Source organism: Ruditapes philippinarum, unplaced genomic scaffold (assembly GCF_026571515.1).
Source record: "Ruditapes philippinarum isolate M1 unplaced genomic scaffold, ASM2657151v2 ctg10280_1_1_1_1, whole genome shotgun sequence".
In the NCBI taxonomy this organism is placed as follows: Eukaryota; Metazoa; Mollusca; class Bivalvia; order Venerida; family Veneridae; genus Ruditapes; species Ruditapes philippinarum.
Window position 1 is genome coordinate 1 of NW_026856017.1, and position 7,713 is coordinate 7,713.

Sequence of the window (7,713 nt, forward strand, 5' to 3'; positions counted from 1 at the left end):
ATTAGTTTATACTTTATAAATATGTTTTTTTGTTTTTATCAGGTTCAAGCAGATTCCAAACATAAGTTATATAATTGGACCTGTAGATTGTGTGAAGAAGTTGTACAAAGAAGGAGGAATAAGAAGTATATACAGAGGCACTTGTGCTACTTTATTAAGAGGTTTGTTTTCAGTTATACAGTTTATATGAAACTTTTTTATCATCAGTAAAAATCCATCAATGAAAGAACATTGTTACCAGGAGTGGCGAATACAGGGAATCATTTGCTAAATTCCACGAAAAATCGATTTTGGTTTTACGTCACACCAACAAGGTATAGATCATTTGGCAACTTGCCAGCTTTATTGCTGGAGGAATATCTAAGGTGCCCTTCTGTGCATGAACAGGCAGCTGAGTATCACCACCAGCATTTGTTAAGCTTGCTGGATAGCTTCCTCACATGAAAGAATCCAAAGTCCTTAACGGGATTCAAACCAATAGTGGTGAGGGGCAAGCATAACTTTTTACAAAACCGGTATTCCATAAACTTATAATAAACTTATAATTTCCTATGTCAAATAATAGTGACACTCTTTGTTACAACTAGAAGTATCTTGATAATGACCAGAATGATATGAACACAACATGATAATTGTCATTATTAAGTTTTTGTCAGTTTTATTCACATAATTAAGTTTTTGTCATTTTATATTCAGTGTATTTTTGTTAGCTACAGCTGTACATCCTTTATTTTTAGGGATTTCAGATATCAAAATACATAGATTTGAGTAGCTTTCAGAATTTGAATAGAATCTAAACAGACCTTTAAAAGCAAGCTTAGTAACTTAACCTTTACTTAGCTAAATTTCTTAAATGAACTTCCTATTTTCAATCTGGACAGGATTCATTACTTTTAGGAAACAAAATGCAAAATATGTACTGACTATTTCTATTCTAACAAAGCAGATCATAATGAGATCACAGGGGTGGATTTAGTTGCTGCCAGCTGGTTAAGGGCTTAATAAGATATATTATTATTTGATTTTAACAGATGTACCAGCCAGTGGAATGTATTTCATGTCCTATGAATGGTTACAACATGTGTTAACACCAGAAGGACATAAGTATGTCATTTATATTAAATGTATCATATTTTTTGTCTTTGTTAATTAGGCCTATATTTTTATATTGGAATCAGTTGTCACACAACCATATGACTGTATTTTTTTTCTTGTCCTTTGGGATCCGGGATCATTTGCAACAGGTTCAGTGTTGAAAATTTAATACCACAAAAGCTGGTGCTAGAGGATTTAAGGAATGTTGCAATTTTCCATTATCCATCATGAACAGAATCAATCCAAGTCTGCAATTTTCATGTCATTTTGCTGTTTTCATTTCTCATTACCTGAGAGCTAGATATTTGTGTCTGTGATGACAGCCGGTGTTTTATTCTTTTTATGCATATGTCATATTAATGATTGTTAGGAAAGAAATAACTTAAACTAATATTTTCATTTTATAGTAGCATGAATTTACAAACTCATTCGTAACAGCAAAATGACATCGTTCACAGAATGCAGATCAGTCATAAATGGCGCGCTTGAATGACGTCATTATAAAACATGTGACATGTCTTACATGGGTGGTGTAAGACAGGTTTTTCTGACACCTGTGTAAACAGTAGATAATCCTGTCGGATATACAAGAATAAAGCAATATATACTGGGACTGCTTGAGGGGACATTTTAATATTACATTTGCATTGTAAAGAAAAATGTTTACTGTTTATTGTGTCGCCTCTACGGAGTAGTGGCGACATATAGGGATCACTTCTCCGTCGTCTGTCTGTCTGTCTGTCCGTCCGTCACAAAACTTGTCCGGACTACTCCTCATAAACTACTGGTGCAATTTCATCCAAACTTTACAGGAATGATCAGTACCAAGTCTAGTTGTGCATATTATCAGCATTTTCCGGTTCAATGATTTTTGTCAGAGTTATGGCCCTTTAATAATTTTTAATTTTAAAGTTTGTCCGGACTACTTCTCTTATACCATTAATGCAATTTCAATGAAACTTTACAGGATTGATCTGTAGCTCAAGTCCTTGCGCATATTGCACGGGTTTTCCGGTTGAATGATTTTTGGCCGAGTTATGGCCCTTTGATAAAAAGGTTTCTTTTTCTGTGTGTTGCCAGATACACAAAAGCTTGTCCGGACTACTCCTCATAAACAACTGGTGCAATTTCATCCAAACTTTACAGGAATGATCAGTACCAAGTCTAGTTGTGCATATTGTCAATATTTTCCGGTTCAATGATTTTTGTTTGAGTTATTGCCCTTTAATAATTTTTATTTTTAAAGTTTGTCCGGACTACTTCTCTTATACCACTAATGCAATTTCAATGAAACTTTACTGGATTGATCTGTAGCTCAAGTCCTTGCGCATATTGCACGGGTTTTCCGGTTGAATGATTTTTGGCCGAGCTATGGCCCTTTGATAAAAAGGTGTTTTTTTCTGTGTGTTGCCAGATACGCAAAAGCTTGTCCGGACTACTCCTCATAAACCACTGGTGCAATTTCATCCAAACTTTACAGGAATGATCAGTACCAAGTCTAGTTGTGCACTGTCCGTCTGTCTGTCCGTCTGTCACAAAATTTGTCCCAACATGAAATTGGCCATCATGAGGCGACACATGTGATTACTGATCGCTCTTGTATAATATTGAAAACACACATTTTCATGAAATACATAAGCAATGTGAGACAAGATACATAATAGCAAAATTTCTTCATGCTGTCTAACACGTGTTTAAACTTTCAGCCGTAATGAGTTGAGTATTTCACGTACGTTATTTGCTGGAGGCATGGCTGGTATATTTAACTGGACTGTGGGTATTGCCCCTGATGTCCTGAAGTCTCGCCTACAAACAGGTTAGTATATACATGTAGTTTTAGCTTGACTTTTCGCAGAATAATAGAGCTGATGAAGTCACCCATTTTTCGGCGTCGGCAGGGTGACAGTGACATGTGACAGGGTGAGCTTTTGTGATCGCTTTTCGTCTGACGTCTGTCCGTCGTCCGTCTGTAAACTTTTATTTAAAAGACATCTCCTCATAAACCACTAAGCCAATTTCATCCAAACTTCACAGGAATGTTCCTTTGGTGGTCACCTTTAAAAATTGTTCAAAGAATTTAATTCCATGCAGAACTCTGGTTGCCATGGCAACCGAATGAAAAAACTTTAAATATCTTCTTTTAAAAAACCCTAAGAGCTAGAGCTTAGATATTTGGCATGAAACATCTTCTAATGAGTGTCTACCAAGTTTGTTCAAATAAAAGCCCTGGGGTCAAAATTGGCCCCGCCCCAGGGGGTCATTGATTTTCCCTATATGCATATAGTAAAAACTTAAAAAATCTTCTTTTAAAGAACCCAAAGAGCTAGAGCTTAGCTTAGATATTTAGCATGAAACATCTTCTAATGAGTGTCTACCAAGTTTGTTCAAATAAAAGCCCTGGCGTCAAAATTGGCCCGCCCCACTGAGGGGGTCATTGATTTTCCCTATATGCATATAGTAAAAACTTAAAAAATCTTCTTTTAAAGAACTCAAAGAGCTAGAGCTAAGATATTTAGCATGAAACATGTTCTAATGGGTGTCTACCAAGATTGTTCAAATAAAAGCCCTGGGGTCAAAATTGGCCCCGCCCCGGGGTCATTGATTTTCCTTATATGTGTATAGCAAAAACTTAAAAATCTTCTTTGAAAAAACCCAAATAGCTAGAGTTTAGATATTAAGCATGAAACATCTTCTGGTAAGTGTCTACAAAGTTTGTTCAAATAAAATCCCTGTGGTCAAAACTGGCCATGCTCCAGGGGTGTCATTGTTTTTAACTATATGTGTATAGTAAAAACTTAAAAAATCTTCTTTTAAAAAACCCAATGAGCTAGAGCTTAGATGTTTAGCATGAAACATCTTCTTATGGGTGTCTACCAAGTTTGTTCAAATAAAAGCCCTTGGGTAAAAATTGGCCCTGCCTGTGGAGGGGGTGGGGGAGGGCAGAGGTCATTGTTTTTCATTATATGTGTGTAGTAAAAACTTAACATCAAGAAACATCTTCTAATGGGTGTCTTAAGTTTGTTCAAATAAAAGCCCTGGGGTTTAAACTGGCCCTGCTCCAGGGGCCTATATACAGGTGAGCGACCTCAGGGCCATCATGGCCCACTTGTTGCATAATAATGCCCCTTTTTTGACTTAGAAATTCTTGGTTAAGTTTTGCGTGTAAGCTGGTATCTGCATAACTACTGAAGGGAATGGATTGAAACTTCACACACTTGTTCTCTGTGATTATCTAAGATAATTGGCACAAGTCCTATAACTTTGATTTGCTTTTTTGCATAATTATGCCCCTTTTTCGACTTAGAAATTCTTGGTTAAGTTTTTGCTTGTAAGCTGGTATCTCCATAACTACTGAAGGGTTTGTGCCTTTTTTGTAACAATTTTATGCATTCATAATAATAAAGCAGTGATTAACTCGGTAATACATCTTAATAACAAGCCTTTGTACCTTTTTGGACAATTTTATGTATAGGTAAGCATTTTTATACTCAATGAAACACACTTGTGACAACTTTTTGAATAGTCGAGCGTTACTGTCCTACAACAGTTCTTGAATGAACTTTATATTAGCACAGTACAAGATAATGAAACACAGTTTGACTTTCTCGCCATTGAACGAATGTTCTTGCCTCTCATACATCTCATAAAATCTTTTATATACAGGCCTGGAAATTCTTACTTGTTTAATTAATCAATGGCTAGAATTTATTATGCCACCAAACATCATAACCACAAAATACACTAGACTCAGCTGCATTATGGCAAAGTTCAATTGTAAAGAAACAAAAAAAAATCTTCTGTTCTTACACTACTTTTTACTGTTGTATTAATGTGGTGGCATAGCATTTTTGACAAATGCAATCTTGTTTTGTTTGTCTTTATTTGTTACTTTGTGAAGTATTTTAGAGTTATTTTGAGGGAGAGACGCTATATCTTCTTTATCCATTATTTAATATTACAACATAACAAACAAATGAGCCGCGTCAAGGCAAAACCAACATAATGGGTTTGCGACCAGCATGCATCCAGACCAGCCTACTATCCGCGCAGTCTGATCAGGATTAATGCTGTTCGCTTACAAACCCTATAACAAGTAGAGAAACTGATAGCGAACATCATGGAGACTGTGCGGATGCACAGGCTGGTTTGGATCCATGCTGGTCGCAAACCCATTATGTTGGTTTTGTCGTGACGCGGCTCAAATGTTTGCCCTTTCTACAACTAGAGAAATTTATGTTATTAATATATATAATCATAATTAATCCAAAGTGTGCCTTAAAAGAAAATGTTTTTTTTCCAAAGTGTAGAAAAGTATGCTCTCTGTATTCTAATGAAAGAACTGTGTTAAATTAGTAAAATCTGTGCCCCAGATTTAATTTGTAGCATAAAAATCTAATCTTATACTGTTTACTTTACAAATGATAGCTCCAGCTGGGATGTATCCAAATGGTATACGAGATGTGTTTAGACATGTGATAAAGGAGGAGGGACCATCTGCCTTGTTTAAAGGTCTTGTTCCAGTGATGCTGCGTGCATTCCCAGCAAATGCTGTAAGATTTATTATTACTCCCCATCAGTTATAGGCCCATTAAGCATCAGAAATGCTATCATTTTTATTTTGCAGAAAACTTTTCCTTTTAACTTGAAACAGTTTCTAAATAGTTACTCATTGGCCATAAATATGAACAATCTTTGCTTCTTTTCTCTATGGCAATTGGTAAAATTGTAGTGAAAGGCAGTCAAAATTCTACTTTGTTTACATTTTGCATATTGCTAAGTGCTTCTATTTTCATATGATTAACATCAAAAATGCTTTAAATCTATTATTAAAATATTATTGAACGCATATTTGACCTTTCTAAAGAATTTGTTAAAAAAAAAGATTTCTAAGGTATAATGTGCCTTTAATGAATAAAGAAAAGTTAAAGAAAAGTTTTGACCATGATCAGATAGAATAGATGTACCAGCTTATCTTGGTCTGCAATGATCACATGAGGTTCTTCTGCTGCCAGCATAATAAGTGTAAACACTTTCACTTCATTCACAGAGCTATATTAAAATGGAAAGGAAACTATGAAATCATACACTTAAAATCTATATCAAAGATTTATTATCACGCAAGTTCACATTTTTGCAAGATTTTCTGGGACCATTTTTGACACAAGAAATTTTACCAATATATGTATGCCGCCATGTTATCAAAAAAATTGTTATGGTAATCAAAAAAGAAGTTGCAAAAATGTATAAAAAAGAAGATGTAAATTATTCTCTATAATGGATAAAAAATTAAAAATGTATATAAATACGGTTATTGAACATGGCAGAAATTGATCAACTCCAAGGGCCAGTGAATCTCTTGCAAAGAATTGTGGGTCAGGATTTGAAAATCTTCTATTTTTATAGCTTCTTATCCCTCAGTAATAGAAGTCTTTGCTTTATTGTATAAATTGTTAATGATTATGATGTATACAAAGCAAATTTTAACTCCATATTATATTTTGCTTTTAAAAGAATGTGATGTTAGGATTCAACTGTACATCTATATTTTAATTATTCTGAAGAAGGATAGTGGTAGAGATAAAGTGACAAAGGTTACAAGAATTACATAAATTGTTTATTAATTTCAGGCATGTTTTATGGGTTATGAATTGGCTATGAAGTTCCTACACATGGTTTATCCAGAGATCGACTGAGTGAAACTGGTGCCGAAAAAATGAAATCTTTACAGAAATTGTGATATACATGTATGAACTTGTTTATGCAACCATAGAATATATAATATATTTTCTGCACTGCTGTGCAATGAATCTAGTTGAAATAAACAGTCTTAAAACTGTTGTGTTTCACATACTGCTTAAAGTTGATTTTTTTTTCAAATTTGTTCATGTAGTAGAACTACAGAGATGCCCTTGCAGAAAATTGCCACAATTTTTATGTTAGGGATATATTACTTACACTCCTGTTTTTCTCAGTCACATTGCTTTTTTATTTTCCAATACTTCTTTGTCAGTCTAAATCTTTTCAATGAAAATTGTTATGATTAGTCTGTTATTACGGGGTTATTTTAAGCATATATATATATAATATATAATATATATATAATATTATGTATACATGTATATTAAAAACTTTGTATATAGTGGCAGCTATTTTTTAGCAATATGCAAGTTTAAAAAGAGCTTTGTAACAAATTAAAATGTTTATTAAGGCTAATAAGGTTTACACCACTCTTTAAAATCGAAGTTGGAAGATGCTTCTTTCTGCTCTGGAATTGTTACCAATTTAACAGAAGTTGGGATGCATAATTTTTGGTGCAAAATTGTTCTTATTCACAAAGGTATTAAAAATAATAAAAAATATTGTAATACTTTAAAATTCTGGTTTTCTTGTTTTTAATCAGCTTGACTTTTTTCAAATAAAAATTGGAGCTGTTGCTACAGTCATGGTGTTGTTATAGGAATTTTTCTAAGAAATATGCATTTAGATTTTATAAAATGATTCTAACGGAACATGTCTGGAAATGTTAAATTTTTTTTTCCCCCTTTTCCCCCCATTAAACAGGGTTTTTGCAAAATATTTCCTATCCCAAAAAGCTGATTTTTGTGTTGTACTTTAAAA

The 7,713-nt window shown here is 33.9% G+C and overlaps 1 pseudogene; it reads left to right on the top strand.

Moving 5' to 3' along the window:
• The first annotated feature begins 42 nt into the window (after positions 1-42).
• Positions 43-6,943, top strand: LOC132745126 (mitochondrial carnitine/acylcarnitine carrier protein-like; annotated as a pseudogene).
• The last annotated feature ends 770 nt before the right edge of the window (positions 6,944-7,713 follow it).